General features: G+C 25.1%; 1 long non-coding RNA gene across 1 annotated transcript in view; it reads right to left on the reverse strand.

Moving 5' to 3' along the window:
* LOC129608796 (uncharacterized) overlaps positions 1 to 24,982 on the reverse strand; it is a 65,665-nt gene that overhangs the window by 36,029 nt on the left and 4,654 nt on the right. Inside the window, exon 2 of the long non-coding RNA XR_008696910.1 lies at positions 1,044 to 1,114. This is a non-coding gene — a long non-coding RNA (uncharacterized LOC129608796). The remainder of the gene's footprint in view (positions 1 to 1,043; positions 1,115 to 24,982) is intronic.

The raw sequence follows: 24,982 nt of genomic DNA on the forward strand, positions 1-24,982 counted from the left end.
AAGTAGTTTTCCACAAATTAAAATTAATTTAAATTTTAAAAATTTTATATGAAATCAATTATCTTTTGCCACTTTTATGAAATATGTCAACATTATTTTGTCAAAATGTCAAAAAAACAAAAATATTTCAATTTATACTTTTACCCTACTATAGTGGGTATGCAATTAGTAACTTTTTTGTATATTGGTATTCAAGTGAATTCATTACTGCACTCTGGTGGTTAAAAATATAAATTTGAAATAAAATAATTTCTGCTTAATGTTGACAAGTTCATTTTAGGAATATTTACACGTGTATATATTAAGCGTATGCATTAACCTTCTGCTTTCTGCTTTCTCTTATATATAAAAATAAAATTTAATAATTTGTAAAAGAGAGTCTGTGAGAAGCACAAAATAATTGCTGTGAATTCGCTTAATGTATACAAGTGTAAATAGGCCCATTCTGTGTCATTAAGCGTCTTAATAATATTAACAGGATTATGAATTTGTAAAAATATTATTATTAAGTATTGAAATTGTAGATTTTTGTATATTGTCTACAAGTAAATTGGACAATAATAAATTAAATTATAAATTTGACATTCAGACCCTTATCACTATACAATATTCGAACCGATCTTTAAGAAGTTGAACCACTTTAATACATATTAAAAATATTTCTTGATAAAATCACAGTTTAAATAATTTATGTCGTGATTTACACATTCATGTCAAAAAGCAAATTCTATAATACAAAAAAAAAAAACTTACTAATTAAATTAAATACTCGTATTTTCGATTAAAAAGTATAATTGAAATAAACGACAATAATTTTAACAGTAAAACGCATAGCAATGATTTAATAATAAGCGATGATTTTACAGTAATCACTTTTTTATTTTTAATTGTTCCGAATCAATGTTAAATGCTGTTGTAATTTTCTTTTTTTTTTTTCAATTTTTTTCACTTAAAGTTAACTGATGAGGTCAACATTCTTCTGGATCTCATTCATTCATTCAATTTTTTTGTATGATTTTTTTAATATTAAATTTTATACGTACATCTAAATTCAATCAAACTATCTTTTAAAAAACAAAATATCCGGTCATCGCATTTATATGAATCGGCAATTCTAAAAGAGCAGAAAAAAAAATTTATTAAAAAAAAACTACAATTACAAAATTTTGCAGCAATATGCTGGTTTTTTTTTCTATTTTTGTTTTTCTTTAATTTTATTAAAGGCAATTAAAATTCAAATGTAATAGAAAAAAAAATTTTTTAAAACTAAATTCCGCTTAAAAAACAGTTTTATATAACAGAGTTTCTTTCTCTTATACGAGTATAACAAATTAAAAAAAAAAAAAAAACAGAAACCAAATCTAAGTATAAGAAAAACATCGGAAAGTAAAAAAACAAAATTGCAATATGTAGGATTTTTGATTGCCGCTCATCATCACTTCTGTTAAGAATTTTGTTATACAATATAATTATATATATACATAAAAAACAATTTGTATGACATGCAATTAAATACAACAACAACAATTGCACAATCTTATAAATTTTTTTGTTTTATACACATACAATATACTTGTACTATTAAATTAAGATTAAATTGCACTTAATTTTCAATTCATGTCTAAAACTCTCGTATTATATAAAAAATTTTTTAAAAAAGAAAAACCACACAATTTTATAGTGTAGTTTTCCTCAATAAAACAAAATAGAGTAGACCATATTATCGTAAATTGCAAATCCAAAAGGAAAACTGTCCATTTAATTTTCTTATTACATAATTAGTAATCGTTCTTTCATTTAATTTTATGATGTTGGTAACAATAAATTATTTAACATAAATATTTAATATAGATTTATTAAAAGAAAAACTAAATGTAATCATAATTATTTTTAAAAAGGATAATGAAGCAATTATGAATATTTAAGAATATGAAGAAGATTTTAATAAAAATTATGCTTCAATTTGATTGCAATTTTAATACAAGTTCCTTAAATTAATTATTTTTTTGTTTGTTTATGAAATGATAATTTTATTAAATTGAATTAGTTAAATGATTGGGTGGTGGAGTACCTTGTACGAGTAGGTATTAGTAATAATTATTTCTAAAACTAGGAATATATTGATTACTTAAGATGTTAACGGGCTGATTACTTAAAATAAAGAAGAGTGTTAAAGTTTAAAGGTTTTGTGCCAAACTACGAACATTACAATTCAATCTGGGAGGAAAAAGGAAAAATTGATTCTAATTGTTTATTAGCATTATGAAAAATTATTAAAAAGGATTTGCAATAATAATTTTGCATAAATTGCACAGAAACCCCAAAATGTATGCAATTTTTTATGAAATTTCACAATATCATTTTTGATTATTCGAATTGATCAAATTGTTGTAACTATCAATAACCTATAAAAATGGCATTTTTCAATAACTTGGTAGATTAAGGGAAAACCTATTAAAATTAAATTATTTTAAAGATTTAAAGTAATTTAAGAAAAATTGTTTTTTTATAATAATTTTATGCATAGTTTCCGAATAAATCTACATTTAATTGCAATTGACGCAATAAATTGATTAAATTTCAATTGAATGTACATTTAACTAAAGAAACCAAAAATAAGGAATATCTTAATCGGATAAGAGAAGCTTAAAGTTAAAGGGTCGACGTGAGGGGGCCTAAGGGCCTCGGTCACCGTGGGGAAGAAAAAATACTAGACAAACAAAAAAACAACTAGTGGCATTTTGCTTTCTCCCCCCTTTTCACGTTACGAAGCCTTTATTTTGTTGATAACTCGAGAAATATGACAATTAAAGCGTACTTTGTATACTCATATTGAAGATTATGAAATTTTTCTTCTAATAGTATATTAGCAGTGTCGAAAATTTTATTATTCTCAAAAATATTTAAGTGCAAATTCAAAATATAAAAAAAAAATTTCCAATAAAATTTCTTCTGCCTTAAAAGTTCCATTATGAGTCTCGGATACCTTTTTCCTTCGAATTTTACAGAAAACACAATTTTCTTCCAAATTTTAATCTTATACAAATTAAATTTTACTATTTTCATTAAATTAACAAAATCTTAGCATATAACCGTTACTGTTATACAAATAATTTGCAATCTATTTATAGATTGCAAATTAGGAAATTTATGCTTAACTTAACACCAATGTAATATAGATACAATAGAAATATATGAAATTGACAATAAAAATATTAAAAATATTGAAAATAAAAATAGAAACAAATCAATACATACAAACAAATATATACATAGAATATACAAATAATTATTCATAATGTTTTATTTTTCCTTTCACAGAAAATATTCAAATAAATCTGATTTTAAAATACTTAAACATGCATTTAATTTACAATAAAAATGGTCGTCTCTGAATTGATATCTGAATGATTTTTGAATTGTATTTTAATAATACTTGTTTCACTTATTTTCCATGTTAATTTTATATTTCTCAATAAATATATATATAGACTATATTTGTATATACACATAGATATATGCAATTTAAGTTGTTAAATGAATTTATATTGTATATGCACAATAAGTAGCCATCTGTATAATATATTTAAAGATATGTATAAATAAAGAATAGAGTATAACCATTATAAGACATGAAAATCATCTTCATGACATTCAATAGACAAACCATCGATGATAACATATAATTTTTTATTTTATTTATTTTTTTTTTTTACATATTGAGGATGATAGGTAGTGATTTTATGCTTTCTTTCTTTCCACAATAAATTTTTATATTGAAATATGTGTATAACATATACATATAATACATAATATGCTATATATACAAATACCTTTAACCGTACGACAACAGTAATAAAATAATAACAGTAATAATGTTACAAAAAATTACATTACATTTCTTTTAATACCATATATTTATACTGTCATATTATTTACTCGTATGTATATATACAAGTGCATATTCTATAATAGTAATATGCATGCAAGCATAAAAGTAAGAAACATTGTTATAACAATAACACTAGTACAATAAAATCAGTATTTGTAAGTTCATTTCTAGTAATTTATTCGGGTATGTGCATATTAACAGATGGAAAAATAATAATATGTAAAATTTTACTTTAACCTAGTGAAAAATTTGGAAGATAACAAGGAGTTTAGAGAAGACTGTAGATTTATTGAGTGATTACCATTAATGAAATCTAAAATTTGCGATTAAAATATTTAAAGGATTTATAAATTTTCATTAAACAAGCAGAAATCAGAATAACATCAATATAACTGGCATAGAAAATCTAAAAATTTTAAATTAAAAATAATTTTCATGTTAGTCATTTGTTAATAAATAATGAGGTGCAAATTCGACCAAAATCAGAGAATATTATTCTTTTGATATTTATAATGCATAACAAATACAACACCACTTCCCTTATTTAATATTTAAAAATATCACCAACTGCAATTCGATTCTAGGACACGTCATCACAAATTCTTATTATTTGACATTTTTTTATTGAAATTAAATCGGCACACGAAATGATTCACCATTTATCTAAATATTTTTTTTTTTATTATTTTTCAATATGAAATTGCTTTCTTTCTTAGAAAATTAATTTTTAAGAAGATTTTTTGTGTTTTGTTTCATTCGATCTCTCAATTAGAATGCATTTCTTATGTTACGAAACTTTGTTATTATGACTAATTTGTTTTTTTTTTACTTTTATTTTTTTTTCATAATATAAAAGTTTAAACTTTAGTTTAAATCGTTATTTCCATGTATATATTGTAAATCCCTACTAAATTTGAGACTCGCTCCATGAATATTGAATTTCTTTAAAAATTAGTTAGTATGATTTTTGGATGCTATTAAAAGCCAACTACCCTTAATGTAAGACTTCTAAATTTTAATTATTAAAAAACATAAAAATAAAATTAACAACCAATATTGAAACACTCTATTTTATTAAGCAGCAAGCATTTATATGAAAGAATCCTTTCTAACTGCAAACAATTGGCAATCAGGCAAAGAACATATTTTCATCCTTAATGTACTGTAACTGTTACCTTGAATTTATTTTATGGATGTAAGTTAAACAGGCAACTTAGTCAGCACTTACTGAGTGGCAGCCTCAACCACAACCGGTCAATAAAGTGTTAGCATGTTAGCATGTACAATTATTTAAAGATAGTGTATAATAAAGAAATGTGACAATTACTAGTAGTATTAGTACTAGTAAGGGAGGGTCGCTTCACGGTTCATCACTACTGAAGACGACAATAATCTCCAAGCCATTTACCACCACCGATAGTTCCTTAATACTGTAATAGAAGAAAGCTCTCAAAGCGCGTCTCAAAAGATGGGCAGACACAAAAAATATGCTCCACTTCTTCTACATTCGCAATATGTACTTTTCCCTGACAAACATCCGTTGTAGTAATTCGCAGTGTGTTGGTCATATTTCCAAAGAGACAGTGCTCCATGAGTTCTCGCGTTAATATATTTAGATCCTCCCTGCTATATCACAACAACACCTTCGTCCAAGCGCCAAATCTACCTAGCACATGCGAGCCCCGCACACAAGACCTCACCCCTCTTTTTAATTTCCTTACCTGAATGATATTCCCCAATTCTTTTCAATCAGTCCCTCCAACTACCTTAATCCTAGCAAGACACTCTGTCATATTATTTCCCGGTATCCCACCGTATTTGGGAGCCTAGAAAACGGTCATCCTGTATTTAGGTTCATCTGAAATGTTTCATCTGCCTACCAGTCTATCGGTAAGATCGTATTGACATCTCAAAAAATTCCAACCCAAAATTCTTAAAAAAGAGAAAATTACATCTGATAAAATACAAAATTCGGCAACCAGCAGAGTACAACCACTTAATTAATTTTTCTCTTCTGAGCTATTTAATATTAACTAGTAATCTATATGTAATTGCGCTAATAAAGTCTAAACAAGAATAATCTTCTATAACAATTAAATTTTATAAGATTTTATTTACCTTAAAATCTAAAAAGTTAATTCAAATAATTTTATATTTTCCGTTCTTTATATAGTTTGTATATCGAATTAAATGCCATTTTATATACACATGTACTTAAAAATGATATTATGTCTTTTATGTATATAAACAATAAAGACATCTGTATATAGCCGGTATATCTTTAAATCTATCTTCAATTCATTCATTATTCTATATATATATATATATATATCAATACAAAATAAATGTAAATATATAAATCAAACCTATTACATATTATTATTACCTGTGTCCGTATATCTTATGTTCATTTTATAAGAGAATTGAGAATTAAGCGAATGATAGGTTACATATAATGTTATACAAGTAGCTCGTATTACAAATTATTTCTTATTTCTTGTTATTCGATTCCTATTATGTATATTATATGGTGTTCTTAGTGATTTTTTGTTTTTTGTATATTATATTGTTATTAGGCATATCATCAGTGATATTACTACTTTTTAACTATATTTTATATAATAATATTGGTAATGGCACATATATATGTATACCTGTAACTTACCTATCTATTTATCTATGCCTAAGTAATGATCTTTTATAAAAATTTAATGCTTGTTTTTTCTTTTTATAGTTTGTAGTTTTTCCTATATTTTCCTGCTACATGGTATGCCTTTTTTTTTATGTTTTTGTTTTCAGTGTTTTTATTACAAAATATACTTACTTTTTTATATGTATATATCAATGAACCGGTTTATTTACCTTGATACTTCTGTTCTGGTGTAATATGTACGAAAAATTCATTCATAAAAATTGTTAACATTATATTATTATTTTTATATTATATAAAATAAAAAGTATTTTATACGAGTATATATACATAATATGTAAACGAATACTCTTATATATAAGTATATTTAAGTAATAATATGAATTTATATCTAAAATTTATGCACATACTAGCATTATATGCTTGTATATATGTGTGTTTGTATAATATTATTATTATGTTTTGTAATGAAATAATAATTTTTAAAGTTCAATTCAATATTCAACAACATCTCAATGTAAAAATATTTATTTTTATATATTGCATAATATGTATGTATGTATGTATATATTCATCATATAAATAATAGAGAGCATTATGTTAGATTTAATAGATATTATATGGATTTTATATACATACATACAATTTTCATTCAGTATTCGCATACATAATAGATACATTTATTATTTCTATTCCTATAAAATGGATTATTATTAATATTTATAATATTATTATTGCTTTTACCAATATTTGTATGTATATTTGTATATATATATATATATAAAAATATAGGATAATATGTTGTGATTTATATGCTAAATTTATTTATAAGCGTACACTACATACCATATAGGTGTATAACAAGTTGTAACAAATTATATATACTTATACTTATATATTATAGTAAACAGTAGTGATATAAAATATTTTAACATCATACTTAACATTATTTTGTTTTCAACATTATATTATAGAAACAATAACAATAATAATAACAATAATGGCAATAGTAATAATCTTTATAGATTGAAATTCACATTTTTATATATTTTGTATGTGAAGCAATATTATTACGTGTCGTACTACACTTACTAAGTTGTATACCTACTATATTATGTTTGTATACATTTTGTTGGATATTTTCCAAAACAACTTGTTGCTTTATGTTTCTCTACACATATTATTTAATAGATATTATTTATTTTAATATTGCTGTTCTGTTATACAAATATTGTTAGATACAAAACAAAAAAGAAATTATTATAAACAAATATATTCGAATGTATAATATTGTATGTTTATATATAAAAGTACATACGTTTTTATATTATGATGTACTGCATATTGTAGAAATAAGAAAAATTTTCATTCATAATAAATACAAAATCATATGCGTACGATACAAGTTACCAATAACCCTAATTTTCAAATGAAATTGCATTAGTACAAAAAACAATTACTCTTGTACAAATTACTTTATTAAAAAGTTACAAAATTCTATTTTATAACTTTAAGATCGGTTTCCAGCTATTGACAATTTGCTGAATATTTAATATGAAAAATATATTTTTTTTTGGCAATGCTATTTAAAGCAATTCACGATCCACTGTTTAGGCCTTTATGAGTAGAGATAATTTTTGTATGAAAACGATGTTCACAACTCAACAGATACGACGAATAACTTCGTACCTGTATTAGATAGGAGCGTTATTAAATAGAGTTTAGGAACCTTAGAACAAGGGTTTTTCTTATGAACATCTACATTAGTTATTTTCCTTTGAGATTTCGGATTCACATGGTTTTAAAGTTGGAAAAAAGTTAATTTTCTAGGTAAGCGTAATATTGCAGCTTTATCTGAATTTAGCACAAGTGTTAACCTTTTCAACTGAGCTTCAGTTTTGTATATGAGTTATCTTCCTACCTTATCTGGTTTAGTAGTTATTGAGAAAAATAAAGTACTGCAAATGTTATTTTATTTAAGCAAGAATTTACAATAACTGTTCAAAATGTTTTCACTCTAACCCAATTGTTATACTGACAAGCAGAATTTGCATTACATTTACAAAAGTGAACGGCCCGAATAATATGTTATGGTGCCTTTCATTTATTCAGCCGTGTAAGTCAGTTTTGATTTCAACACTCATCTTAATAATATCTATCGTAATAGATACTAGTCATAATAAATTACAAGTATTTAGAAAAATGTACTACGAGTATTTTGTTTTACTTGAACTCAAAAGCACATTATTTTTGAATGCCATTTTTGTACACAATTTATTTAAATTATGTGTAATTCAGCATAGTTTTCGGCATGTAATCGTCTTTATTGTAATATAAGTAAATACACATTTAAAAGAGTTAAGAGATCACCATAGTTACAGGCTGAGTCTTAATCAGGATATCACGCAATATTTAAACATTTTAAATTGATCATACGTATATTGACTTAGAAGAAAAGCTTAGTTCTAAACTATAAACAGTGAAGTACAAAATAAATCGGGCGCAACCATATTTTTGTGAAGGTTTGTAAGGTGTTCAGAAAAGCAATTAATGAAACAATTCTCATAATATTAAGGCGGTTTATCCAAATTTACAATCTCTTCAGTGTAATTTCTCCCATAGTCCATCACGAATGAAATGCGGCGCCATTTCGCAAAAGTTTTTGGTTTCGACCTCATTATGTACAAAATATAAAATTTTTTACAATATTGTTGGCTCGTCTATGCAACATAATCTTCTAGTCTGGAACTTATAGTGTTTATCTTATATCTTGTGTTATTTTTCAATATTTGAGGAACATTATAAAATTATTTCTATATAAATGCACATTTTATTGATTAATTGATAATAACACCATAAAATCTTGTTGTTGAATAAATTAAATTATGCAAAAAATAAAAGTTAAATATTACTGTTGACAATAATAGTTAGAAAAATCAAAAAAGCAAAACGAAAATTCCAGTCATGCAAAGCACACTTTTGTTTAATTGTATTTTCTCATAATTTTAAACACTTGCAAACTTTTGAATACGATATAGCTACCATTTAAAACTGTACACGAAATGTTATTTACATACTTAATTAATTTTGGTCGTAGACTTTTTTATCAATTTGAATTGCTGATTTTTAAATAACTTACTAATTTAAATAAAAAAAAATTAATTTTATTTCACTTCATCAAATTTATAATTAGCTTTGAAGCTTCTAAAATTTTTGTTGGAGGAAATTTTTGGAAATCAGCTCTGTGAGGTTCAAGCTCCCAAAAAAGGAATTCAGAAAAAGTAACTCTAATGCACAGTACGGATTTTGTATAACTATTTGATTGTTACACTTTAGTATTTAAAATTTAATTAAGTTGACGCGGTCCCCCGAAGAGTAAACATCGGACATTTGGGCCGGTTGTATTGCCAACCTAGAGTTTGCCTGCGCCAGACATGAGCACATTAAGTGGATCACCATTTCCTGTTCCACCTCGTCACAATAGGCTCAGAAGATCATTTCCTCCTGATACATTAGCTAATCGGAGAGCGTTAAACACCCTACCACCGCACCAATATTCCTCGTCGAATAGATATTAGATTCATTGTACTTGCAATGTTGGGTCATTCTGGACACTAAGATCTGAGGTGCTAACGCTCCTGTCGCGGCCTGGGTGTAACACTCCAAGGTTTAACTAATTATATAAAATACAAATTAACAGACATAGATTTTGTTGCAATATAACAATAACAAATAGTTTTGTAGCAGTAGAACACGGAAATATTTTAGTACAATTTCGATTTTTTTTTGTTTTACTTTTTAATTAAGAAATGCCATTAACATTGTATTTTTATAAAATATCGGAAAATTAGTACAGCTAAAAACATTTTAAGGTGAATTAGAATTCTGATATTAACTTTCAAGGATTTTAATAAAAACAAAAACATAGTAAAATTTGAGAAAATTATAAATCTTGTATAATAATATAACAGTTATAAAATACTCGAATTATTGCTAAGTAAATTTGAAAATTAAATATCTTAATTTGAACAAAAGAAAAACGTGCTTAAATACTTTTGGTTCTCTTTTAAGATTTTATTAAAATTTACGCCCCCAATAATTCTTAGATTAAGAAAAAATTATACACAGCATACTTTAATAATTTAATTTCAAAATGAAATTAAATTGTTTTTGAATATCAGCCCCTCTTAATTCTCAAAGCTTAATATATAAACAAATATGTAATATATGTGTATGTGTAATTTGTTGTTTTTAAAAAACTTATTATATAAACTTGGTATTTTGTTAAATCTAATTGAAAGTAATTTATTATAACAATAATAATTATAAAAAATATACCAACAACGTAATTAATAACCTATATTGTTAAATACATTTAAAACACCCATTAAATAAATAGTTATTAAATTTAATGGGTGTTCTAAACTGGTTTTTATACTTTACATGTATAACATGTATGAAATCGTTTAAGAATGCATTTAAATTTTATTTAAATGCATTCTTATTATTTAAATTCAGATGAGATTAATTCTGACAAACAAGGATATATATAGATAATAGGTAACTAAAAATGCCAAGTGCTTTTGATATCTCGTGCTTTGTAAAATTTTGATCTTGAGATTTTCGACAATTTTAACTGGAATAATGATTTAATCCATAGCGTTTAAATGTTTCGAAGTAAGCGAAGAGCTACGTGAATGTGCGATGTAGATGCAACTACATACATAAACTTAATATTCTATACCAAAAACCTAAATACGATTTTACGTTGAAACAATTAGTCTTATTCTAAATTATTTCTTACAAATATATTCACTTGCTCACAAAATATTTTCGAAATTTTTCAATGTTTTTGTTATCAAAGACAAGACAACCAACAATAACAGGTCTCTTTAAAAGCACAGGGTGTCTAAAAGCAAAAAATATTTGGCTGTCTTTGTTCAAAATAAGCCATAATTTTAAATGTGTCAGTTATATTTTTTTTCGGTGACAAAATATGATAATATTTCAGAATTTTTCCAAATTCATGATGAGCCTACCCCATTAATAATTTTGGTTTGTTTTTCTTCACTCTTCAGCTCTAAGAGAAGTATATGGTTGGTGTGTGATATCGTAAATATCTTCGTAAAATAAGTTTCTACCGTCATTGGATTCTTAACTAAGTGAGTGGTGATTATTGTAGTTTTTCCTTTATAATAAATATTTTAGGTTATTGATATTTTATTGTTCCTGGTATATTTAATATAAGACATTATGAAAGTATGGTAGTTAGTTAATATTAATGTTTTATTTTATATGTAATGTATATTAAGCTATATGATATTGAATATATGTATACCCGCTATCTTTCGGTTAAAGGACGGGTGCAAATACTACTGCACCATTGGCGGATTCGCAACAATAAAATCATTGAAAATAATTGAAGGAACCAAAAAATGTTAGAAAACAAAATTGTTTTTTTTTTTTAATAATTTAGGGATTCTTAGTTGTGTTAAAAACTTAATTATAGTCCGGATTTTTTATGCTCTTAATAAAATGTATTTCTACAATTAATAATAATTATTAATAAAACTCATTTCAACTACGTTTCCATGCTCTACTGTAAAGGATATCTTAAGAGAAGAATTGTTTCTGTGTGTGTTTTAAATGTATTATATTTTGTAGTCGTCTTATTATCATAATCGTAATGATAATGAATCCTTACTATTATAACACAAAAATTATTGTTATACGCATGCAATTTATAATACGCTAAGTACATAAAATTTGTAAATATTTTATGCAAAAATTAAAATTGTTTAAAAATAATTCTTTCTACTATAGGTACTTGTATAATCTCTATATTCTCTATATATAATTTAATAATTAAAATTTACTTAATTGTTATTAATAACATTACTTTTATTCAGGAAATCGACAATTTATAAATAATTTTTTTTTTTTTAATAAAAAGACAAGTTTTTAAAAAAAAAACTCTTCTAACTTTATACCTGAGTATATACCTACAAAATATATGTAAATATGCAACCTTATATTATTAAAATACACATAAATTTTTATACATAAAATATGCAAAAATTATAAAAATAAAAAAAGAAAGAAAAATCGTCTATGAGGGGCACATATTGGTAATATTAAAAATTTATTAAAAAAAAAAATAGGAAAAAAAAAATTATTTTTTTAATTGAAATTCAAATCATCACCAATTTTGCTTTATAAATTTTTCTTCTTGCTATTTTTTTTGTTTTGTTTTTGTAATTTTTCAATCATTTAATCTTGTTAAAAGTCAATGTTAAGCTAAAAAACAAAAAAAAAACAGTAAAAATTACAAAATTCTAATTTTCCAACCGAACTAACTTGTTTTTTATGAATATTATTTTTTTATTTTTTTTTTTTAAAGAATAATAATAATAGCTTTGGTGAACAAGTTTAAATAAAAACAAAAACTATAATAATAACAAAAACAGAAAAAAAATCATCGAATATATTAGCGTCATAATTATCCTCTAAATATATAAAAAAAAAGTTCAGTTGCATATCAACGAAAAAATATAAAAAAAAAAACTAGAAAATTCTAAAAAAAAAATTTTATAATACTACTACATACTGACGTACATATCATATTATAATGTAAATACAGTTGGTATATTTGGATTAGAAACCCTATATAGACATCATTAAAAAAAATCAACAAACACCAATAAAATATGACGAAAATTTAACTATGTGATAAAAGAAATTTATGAAAGAAGTTGATAACTCCTTAGTTCATTAATGAAATTATAAATGAAAACTAAATTTTGTAAGCATAGACTCATAATAATTACAATATCGGTAAAATTTGAGCAATGCTAGTTGAGTACGAAAGCGCAATGTAGTTAAAATAAAAATATAGTCAGAACATAACCAACCGCAATATTTATTGTTTAATTTAGCAAAAATTCTGCATGCGTTCATGAAAATGCTGTTTAAACAGTTCTTTCAAATTTTACGGACGCTAGTAAGCTTTTAGTTAACATACCTAGAAAAATGTGATTTTGGCTCCTAGGAAAACTTTCCCTTTACGCCATCTGAATTCCCTGAAAGTTAGTCAGTTACCGGCGATAGCAAATCCGTCAATTAGTTCTATACTTCCTTAATTCGATCTGCAAGCCCTGGTTTTCCCAAAACTTGAACAAGTTTATTGTCTTAAAACACTGAAATATGGTAAATTTCAAAGGAATCTGTTGATTATTTCTCAAAAATGTAAATTTTTTCCCATAATAAGTTGCTGACACTTGATTTCTTTCAAAAGTTAGATGGTTTCTCATTCTGTCAAACAAATATATATGAAATTTCAGAAAAATACGCTCGCTATTTTCATAAATATATTCAAAAACGTGAAAATAGGTCCGTAGTAAAGATTCAGTTCCTGTTCCTCAGAACAACCGAACTAGAGATAGTTCGGTTCAAATTTACTAATTTATAGAAACAAATTGTTGTCTAAATTAATATCGTATACTCATCTACATATCAAGCTCAGAAAATTAGTCAAAAATAACTCCGAAATTTGTATGAAAATTCCAATCAATAGCAACTTTAAACACATCAAATTTTATCTGTTTTCCAATGGGAATAGTATGGACTTCCATAATTTTATGGGAATAATCAATCGGAATAATACGGAATTTAGAACAAATAATTTTATGTTCAACTCAATATTACACGATATAATACCAATTTAAATGAGAATTCAAAATTTTAAAAATCGTTCATATAAAATCAGGGTATTGTATGCAATTAATATCGAATTTAAATAATTAATTAATTAAGAATAAATTAATCAAATTTTGAAATGCGTCTTGATCTTAAATGTTAAACTTATTTTTTTTCATTGAAAAATCTGTTCAGAGTAAATATAAAACTTATTGCAGCCCCTTCCATATCAAAATCAACACTGCCTAAAAATTTATAAAAAAACTTAAGTAATTCCTTCCACGTATATTAAATTTTAAATTTCAAATATCACAATTATCTTCAGTTTATTTTTCCATTTTCATAACTCATTATTTCATCTACAACTATTTGCGCTAACAATCTGTTATACATTATTACATTATTATTTATAACTTTGCATATTAAACTGCAATAATACGCAACCAATATATAAAAAATATTTACAGCTTAAAAAGCAATAAAAAATTATGATAAAAACTTAACTTATAAATAGGATGAATTTTTGATGCACACATTATGCCCTCTTAAATTTGACAAACAAAAAAAAATTTTTTTTATTTGTACAATTCAAAATTTTAGAAAAAAGCCAAAATATAAAATAAAGCCAACAAAAATAACAAATAGAAAGATTTGCTTGAAAAATTTTACTATGCACTTCTATTCAGTGTTTATTCAGCTAAATATTAACAGAATTTAGAACAAAATCTAAAATATTAGTCAAAAAGCAAAAAAGCAAGACAAAAAAAAATAGTTGAAAAAAAATTGCAATATAACAAAAGAAAAATGTCAAGCTATTTTTGCACAATTTTTTTTTTTTTTTTGTTAAATAAAAATTTTGCTTGAACAAATAGATAGGACGTCAGAACAATTAAAATTTAAAGTGAATAAGATTACCAGATAGTCTAGACTAGTTTCATAAAAAAAAATCAATCAATTTAATTTATAAAAATTTAATTCCAAATTTAAAGGGCATCCATCTTAAAGCCTAAAAATATGTTGATGTTTGAGTCTAGAAAAACTAACTGTTAGCATGTAAAATTTCAATTTATAAAGAACCATTTCTTTACATAAATCTTTAATAAATATAATATTCCTAAAGGTATGCAATCAAAGAAATTTATATTTTAATTTTACTCAAGATTATAAAAATTCATGAATTAAGAAATTGTAATTTAGCTATTTTGTGAACTAATTGCATGAATTCCAACCGACTAATTTCTCGAACACAAACAATTTTGTCTCCATATCATGAAGAACGTACAATGTAGACCAATATAATTTGTTATCGATCAAGTTTTCTATAACGTTGGTCAACTTTTTAAACTATTAATAAAATTGGCCAGTTTAACGAAACAACCTTAGTTCCCATAAAATAAACTAAATATGAATTTTACTGAACATTTTCTAAAAAAATCTGAATCTGTTCTAAAAATTTGGAATACAAATTTATTTTAACTATACTTCCTATACACATTTAGGAAATTTTAATGCAAGATTAATATTTATTCCTCCTTTTTCTTTTTTAATTATATTTAGTGGTTATTACTCCAACCTCCAAAAGCTCATCAAATATTAAAATAATTTTTATTAACTTATTTTATTGCGATTTACAATAATTTCAATTCTTAAAAAAAAAATCCAATAAAATACATCTGGTATCTTTAAAATGATTAGCCTTTTTATGTTAATTTACTAAATCATCGTCATAAATGCCGAACAATAAAAAAGCAAGCAAAAATTTTTAAAAAAACGAAAATAAAATATAAAACATTCAAAAAATTGTTAAAATGATAGCAAAATATAAAGTGCAATAAAAAAAATATCAGCCTCGAAAAAAACAGAACTATACAAAAAAAAAATACAAAAATAACAATGCAACAGAAATAAAAAAGAAAAGCCAAAATCAGTCAACAGTGATACAACATTTAGGCAATGAATACAATAAACGAATTCTGATGATGACAATTTATAGTCATCCAAAAAGAGAGGGAGGAGAAAGAACACTAACATGCTATTCACATACGACAATTACTGTTGAATAGTGAACATTCAAAAAGTACAACAAATAAACGACGACGATACGATGAACAGCAATGATGACGATGACAACAGCGATACACAAAAAAAAAAACACAAAAAAAAAAAAAACAAAAACTTACAAAAAAATTATTATCGGATGATTTTTTTTTTTGTTTTTCTTTTTTTTCTCTTTTACTCATTTTTTTCCCTCTCTGTCTCTGTCTATCTCTTCCCTTCTTTCGCCTTCTTACCCTTTTCCATTTTTTTTTTATTTTTACGTTACTTGCTACAATTGCAATATTTGCGATTGCAATTGCAACGCATAGCCAAATAATGTCAGTGGCGGCGGCCGCCACATTGTGATACCATTCCAAATAAACAAAAAATGAAAAAAAAAAAATCTAAAATGAAATAAAAATAACGAAAAAAAAAAATTATCTCCGACCATAAATGCACTTTTGATTCGTCAAAAAAAATAAAAAAAAAAATTTTTTTTTTTTATTTTCTTATTGCACTTTATTTTTCGTGTTTGTTTTTTGGCGGGTAATCTCATTCGAGAAAACTTACAAGTGTTTTGTGTTTTCTTATTATCTCGTGCTCTTTTATGAAAATCGATTTAAGAACAAACACTTGCTTTGAAAATGTTTAGTAATAGAAAGGCGGGCACGTTCAATTGATTGATTTTTTTCTTTGTTCAAAATCAAAATTGCTGTAGTAAAATTGGTAAATTATTGAACCATAATACGTCATAAATACCATATTTGTTTTTTTCCAATTTTTTTTTAACTTTCCTTAAGGTTCCTCACAACTTTCTTTAGAGACTGAGGCTTGACAGAACCGATTTCTAAAAATTAATTTGCAAGGCGCTTCAATACAATTTTGTCAACTTTTTTCAGGTTCTTCTTGAAATATTTTGGGCAAATAGAGGTAATAGCGAGCAAACCCATATATGTAGATGTATTTGAGCCCTAGCGAATACAGCTGAAATTGGCTTGGCTCGCTGTTGCTTAAAAGTTCTTTATTCTACCCAACCCGTATTTTTCCCAACAAAATTTTCTTATTACAAAATATGTCAAAATATTCAAAAATTTTTTAATAATTAAGAAAAATTTTAATTTTTCAACAAAATATTGATTGCCCATAGTCTGAATTCGATAATGTACAACAGATTGTTTTTGTTTGCATTTTTGATTACTGCACTAAAAAACGAAAAAAAAAATTAAAACGTACAATAAAACGCAAAGAAAAAAAAAATATTAAAAAAAAAAACTAGAGTACTGAGTGCTTTTAAAATTTTTTTATTTGCGTTCAAGTTTGGAAAATAAAAAAAAATTTATTTATTTAATTTAATTTTTTTGTTTTTGTTTTTTTTTTTTCGTTTAGCGAAAAACTTATGAAAATCCATTTTGGTATACAAACAACAAAAACAAATATACTGGCTTTGTCTTTAATTGTTATTTTTTTTTTTGTTTTTTTTTTTATTTTTACATATTTATAAATTTATAAATTGAGGAAAACCGAGAAACGATTGAGCTAGGAAGTGATTTAGAATATTACATAAAAAAATATTGATATGAGTAGTTGCTATACACACACATATGCACATACACACAAATTACAATATGCATTGCATTTTATTGAAAAAAAAAAGCAAAAACAAGAACAAAATATAATATTAGAATTTTATTAAAAAATTTTATAACAATTTACTATGCACATTATGACAAACAATCACAAGAACAATAAACCCCTAAAACTTCAAGCTTTTTCTAAAAAACAAAAAATTAAATAAAATTTTTTTTTTTAATTTTTTTTTTGTATTTTAAATTAGTTCGAGTGAGGGTCAATTAAATGTGTCAGCAATTTTATGAATGTCGGTTTTAATAGAGGTGTGCACATATAACAAAATGCTTATATACACATACATATATATTATACACAAATATATGTACATATTATATGTATGGCTAAATAAATATAAGAAAATATTGTATTAGAATATTAAATTATGTATGTATGGGTATGCATGTACGTATATAATAGCAAATATAAATAATGCATAAAATTTGGTACGTGTCATTATTTTTATTGGTTGTCTTTAATAGAAGGACATTAGGAAGGAAAAATAAAAACAACAACAACTATAACAAATATAATATTAATAAATAAAAGGGAAAAGTTCAAAATTTCAAAGGTGAAATTAAATAGAAAATGTTTATAATAAAATTTGTTATACTGCTATATATTCTATTATATAACACTCATACAAAATATTGTAAACAAAAAAATTTGTTTTTTTTTTTTTTTTTAAATTTTTAATCGTGCATTTAAGGTGGTGCATATTTTTTTAAATTAAAAACAAAAAAGTTAATAACAGTTATAAGGTTTAATTTGCCTTTTTGAAAAATATGGTTTTACATGCATATATACATACGTTGGTACATTTAAGTTTAAAGTATTGTGGTTTTTATATACGTTCGTATATAAAAATATTAAAAATGCTTAACTACCCTTACTATGTAAAAAATTAATTTCAATTTTAAATCATATTCTGGTGAGGTAGGATTTATTGAATTCAGTTTAGATATACATATAATTTCTGAATTAAAGCTTGAAATCAATATTATAGCATTCTAGAATTGAAAATATTAATGGCATGAATTATTTGTTAAAATTGATCCTAATGTTTGTGTATAATTAAATGCTCCTACAAGACTTAATTAAAGTACTGATTTTATTCCATCGAAAAATATTTTAGTATATATTTTGCAGGATGACATTAAGGCTTAAACAAATTAAATTTTCATCATAAAATCTTCAACATCAACTATTATACAACCAAAATAAAATAATTTAATTTCAAAATAAGAAAAGGACCATAATTGATAAATTTGCGTGAAACCTACGGTCTGTGAACCTGAACTTTTCTCTTAAATAAATTAAAATGCTTTTTTTAAAATCTTCATTAGCGGTTATAGTTTAAAAAGCTTTTAAAAACACAAATATAACAATTTCAAGAAAAACACGGGTTCAGGATAACGGTGGCTTTTAGCAGCCATTTTGTCATACAAAGAGAGAGCGAAATTAATAACCATTTATTTTTCCAACTTTTAACAGCTACACTAAATTACCTAAAGTTGCATATAATTGCACTTTAAATTCAAATTAAAATTCTTAACTAAAATATTGCCTGCTATCAAGCAAATTAGAATTAAAAATGCAAAACTTGTCGCTGAAATAATTTTCCACTTACAATTGAATAAAATGAGCCCAAGTACTTAAAAGAATATAAAAAAATCCAAAACAGTTTCAGAAAATTCACAATTATTAATTTTATATTATTTATTTTATATTACTCTTTAAAATTCCAAAATATTAAGCAACTACATACATACCTACACACGTTTATATTATAAGCACATTTTTACGTTAGGTTTATAAATCCAATTTAATAAATAATTCAAAAATGCGTTCAAATTTTTTTACAAAAAACAAAATAAAAGTTTAGGCACATGCAATTCAAATTTTCACCTTAACTCTTATGTATTTAACTATAAATATAGAAATGTACACGCGTTCATATGGCATTGTCCAATTTTTTCATCTGTTTTCTATTTGAAAACAAAAATAATAATAATTCTTATTTTTTTGAAATTTACGTAACTGAAGCACTTTTACAGAAAATATAACAATTTTTTTTTTTATTCAATAACCATTTTTAGTTTAATTTTGGATTCGTTTTGTTTTATTTCAAATGATTTGTAATACAATTACCTATACTCGTATATGGTTCGAAAGAAAATGGTAAAACTATTTTAGGTCAAAAAATATGAAAAAATATTTCAATATGAATTTCGTTTCATTTTTTTTTTTGTTCCAACAAAATTTTATTATTTGCATTCCATATTTGAACTTAAAATTACTATAGGATTATAATACGCAAGTATATATATACTTAGAATTAGAAGAGTAACAAATTCTTCTAGCTCAAAATGCAATTTACAAACCAACTAGCGACAGCTACGCCTAAAATGTTCTACGCAATACTTGAATTGTAAATTATTTTAGTTAGCAAAATTTCCATGTTATTAAAAAATTTATTTAACTTTTTTTAAATTCTTTGTCAAATTTTCATACTTTACAATCAAATTTAATAATAGTTGTCTCTCAAATTCATTTGAAAATTGAAAATATTTTTATGATTTTAATTTTATTTAATAAATTTATTGCAATATTTTTACAATATTACTCATAATTGCAATAAAATGTACTCTGAAAATGTCAAGTATAAAGTACTCAAAAAATTCACAAAAAAAAATGCATAAAAAAATAACCTAGAAAGCCAATAGAAAAATGATATCTCGAGCACAGTGTATTCGTGGAAAAATACAAATGCAATTAGATTATAGGACATAATGCACAAAAAAAATATAAACAAATAAATTATTTGGTTATCTCTAAAATTAAATCATAATATATGTGCATGTATACATACTGAGTATATAAATAATTATGTATATAACTAAGTTAGTATGCAATTTAGATTATAAATTTCATTTCCTTATATATTTTGATTTATAATTAATTCAAGATTATAATAATAATTGTTACGTAACTATAAGTTTTAATAAAAATTAAATTTTTTAATTAAAAAATATAAATTAAATAATTTTTCACTAAGATTTGATTGGGTGTAAGTAGAGTTTAAATAAATTATTTTCAATCTAGGCATAATTTGGATAGTTTTCACCAAATGTTTTGATTACAATTAATATGAAATATTATAGCTGCTGATGTGATTTTTTAAATGTTTTACTCCAATCTGTTGCAACTTCAAATAAATCTTCTTTTTGAAAATTTGAAGCAGCAGCAATTTTATAAAAATACCTTCAATATTGTTGCATATTAGAAATTGAAAGCTCAGCATAACACTGAATTGAATATTAAAAAAAAATTCTTAAATAATATGCACAATAAATTTAATGACAAAGTTTTATGTATATTTGTAAAAATTTGCATACGGTAAGGGGCTACTATAAATTCTATTAAAAGAAAATTCTAACACAAATTTAGAATTCTAATCTTCTAAAATTAATAATTTTCAGTAAAACACTAAAGCAATTTCTACCGAAGCCGCTTCGCTCTATTGACCCTGCTTCCCGGCCTATTCTGTTAGAGATCATGTTGAACAGAATCAAAAATATCCAGTAATTTGGTTAATAATTGTATCTTTTATAAAAGCAAGTAATAATATTAAAGAAGATTATAGTTTCACTGTTCATTTTAATAATTGTAATATGAACAATGACTAATACAATTTATAGTAAGGGCACATACACTCTTTTAAATGCTATTTTGTTCCGCTTTCAACATTTCCATGGAAATTTCTTCTCATATAGAATTTTTTTCAGAATAAATCTAATAAGCTTTTGATTTCGATGTTATTGATTGAATCATTTGTAATGCTTAATTTCTCTAAAAACTAAATTTATTTCAAAACAGGTTTTATTATTAATAATAAAGCAATTATATTTTATTGAATATTTTTGAAATTTTTGAATTATCAAATTCCCAATTAATATTATTGTTATTATTTTTTTTTAAATAACACATGAGACTTCACGACCAATTTAAATAATTTTAAGAAAAATTTTGATTACTCACCCTAACATTTGAAATTTGTTATTATTTAATTTTGTTTCCCTTTTTGCACTGATTTTCAAAATTTAATATTATTAATATACACACACGCGACACACGTATACATAGAATTTATTTCATTTTAATTGTTCTGTATGCTTTTCTAAAAATTTATCTGTAATAAAGAGCTTTAGCTCAAAACAAAGTCATTGCCATATACGAGTATTCAAGCTGTATAGTGTTGTTATTACATTATATTCCGTTAACATGCAATTAAATGGTAGTGAGAGAAAAACAAAAAAAATAAATTTGCATTTTTAAGTTTTCCCGATTTCGTTGAATATAAAATAAAAAAAAAAAAAACGAAAATTTATAATTGTGTAATAACAATAAAAGCAAAACAAAAACAAAATTGTTCAATATCTGAAAAAATTTTTTTTTGAATTAGTCATGTAACCCTAACCAATTCTTTGTGAAATAAACGAGTAATAAAAAAAAATTTCAATAATACAATCAGAATCCGAATAATCTAAACGTAGAACAATGTCAAGTACTTTTTGTTTTTATAATTTTTTTTTGGGCTTGAGCGCAATATAATTTATTGCTAGATAATTTTAATTTACTGTTATTTTATAAGCAAATTTTATTCGTTTTCGGTATATTTAAGTTATTCCAATAGAAACTTTGCTAAATTTGATCAGCAACCCGAAATGCGCCTAATATTTTTATGATTTCAATTAACAGATCTTACCAAAGAAAAAAAAACCTCGGGGGAGATGGCGCAAAGTTAATAAAATAGTGTGATGTCGTTTATATTACCCCGGTTACTGTCTACTGCTGCGTTGGAGGTTATGATTGGTTTGCCACCACTGCACCCCCACATAATGAAACAAAATTAACGATTTACCGACTTCTTTTTGGTGAAGACGAGACAGGGCAAAAGTTGGCCCATAGGACTCACAGAGACTTCATTGAGTGCCATCCGATTCTGTAAATAACCATATCGAATTCCTGTCTGTCACTGTACAATTTCAATTCCGGTGCACAATTCTGGTTCCTGATCGATGGACGAGGTATCAGTGCAGTCCGACACTTGAGTCGAGTTCGAGCGTGTGGTACACGGACGGGTCCAGGACGAATTCGGGTTTTGGCCTGAGAGTGAGCTTGTTCCAATTGAGTGCTTGGCACCCATGGGTTGACGTAGAACAGATCAAGGAGTGACTTTATGCGGCCGCTGCCTTTCTGTGGGTTGCCTTTTTCTGCCGTGGAGTTAGGTTTGCTACCTGCTTTAATCCAAATGAAATCTTGTTTTTAAAAATGTTGTTAAAAATATATTCCAAAATTAATTTTCAAATTTGTATGAACATCACAAGGAATATTGAAAATTATTTGTTTATATTATGACTGAAAATTGACTGAAATTTTTAACTCTATTAATGCTACATATTATTTGAATATTAAACTATTAAGCAATTATAATATTCTTCTTAACTTTTGAAAATATCTTAAATAAAATTAGAGTAAAACGAGAAAAAAAATAGAGTTGACCTTGTCAACTCTGTGATACCCGTACGAATTTGTTATCCTATGTGCGAATAACTAATGTGCCATAACTAACTATGGGGCAGACTATGACTTTAAGTTGCCGTATTACCATATTAATTTATGCATAATTTCAGTACTATGTGTTATTCAAAATACTGGTTGTGCCAAACTACTATTGATGTTGTATGGCAGCTACCAGAAAGAGCCAAGAAATTTTAGCGAATTTTATCAAGCACATCGGCCCTACTAATATATTCACTTGTGTGAAATCTCAATATCACAGCTTTTATAGTTTCTGAGATATAGTCAAATAACTTTTGTATGGCAGGTACCAGAAGGAGCCAAGTAATTTCAACGACTTTTATGAGACACATTGGCCCTACTAATATATTCGTTTGTGTGAAATTTCAATACCATAGCTTTAATAGTTTCTGAAATATAGTCAAATAACTTTTGAAGTTGTATGGCAGGTACCAGAAGGAGCCAAGTAATGTCAACGACTTTCATGTGACACATTGGCCCTACTAATATATTCGTTTGTGTGAAATTTCAATACCATAGCTTTAATAGTTTCTGAAATATAGCCAAATAATTTTTGAAGTTGTATGGCAGGTACCAGAAGGAGCTAAGTAATTTCAACGACTTTTATCAGACACGTTGGCCCTATTAATATATTCGTTTGTGTGAAATTTCAATACCACAACTTTTATAGTTTCTGAGATATAGCCAAATAAATTTTGAAGTTGTATGGCAGCTACCCGAACCGGTACCCCGAGCATGTCCAATTTAAATAGGGTTCTGGCACTTACTACAATAAATCATTTGTGAAAATTTGGTGAACTTAGCTTAATTAGTTTTTGAGTTATCGTTCGGACGGACGGACGGACGGACGGACGGACGGACGGACGGACGGACGGACAGACAAAGCTAAATCAACTCAGAATTTGACGCTGATCAAAAACATACACTTGAGTCTATATCTAACACCGTTATTTCTTAGCGTTACAAACGGTAAGGCAAATTTAGTATACCCTTCGAACATACGTTCGTACGGGTATAATGAGAATTTCAGTCGGAATAGTTCAGAATATAAAGCATAAATTTTGTTCAAAAAATAATTTCAGTTTTGCGACCAGCTAGATATAACCAGCCTTATTCCTACATTTATATTAATTCTTCTATAATTTTGCAAATTCTTATTAATATTTTTGTAAGTAAATAGCAAGCACGAAATATTAAAATTGCAATCAGAAATTAATTGTATTTTCAATGAAACAAAAATCAAAAAACAAAAACAAAATTATGCCCCATGGTCAATGGAAAAATTATGAATTCCATCTAAAAAAAAAAATATTCAATTCTCTAGATAATTTAAAAAAAAAAACAAAACAAAATTCTCAAATTATTATTGTGACATCACTTGATTTTGTCAGTAGCATTTCAGTAGGAGGATGCGAATTAAATTTTGTTAAGATTTTTACAAAAAAAAAAAATTTCTAAAACTAATCAAACAATTTCCG

This window comes from Condylostylus longicornis, unplaced genomic scaffold (genome assembly GCF_029603195.1).
Source record: "Condylostylus longicornis isolate FDR11 unplaced genomic scaffold, ASM2960319v2 ptg000036l, whole genome shotgun sequence".
Classification (NCBI taxonomy): domain Eukaryota; kingdom Metazoa; phylum Arthropoda; class Insecta; order Diptera; family Dolichopodidae; genus Condylostylus; species Condylostylus longicornis.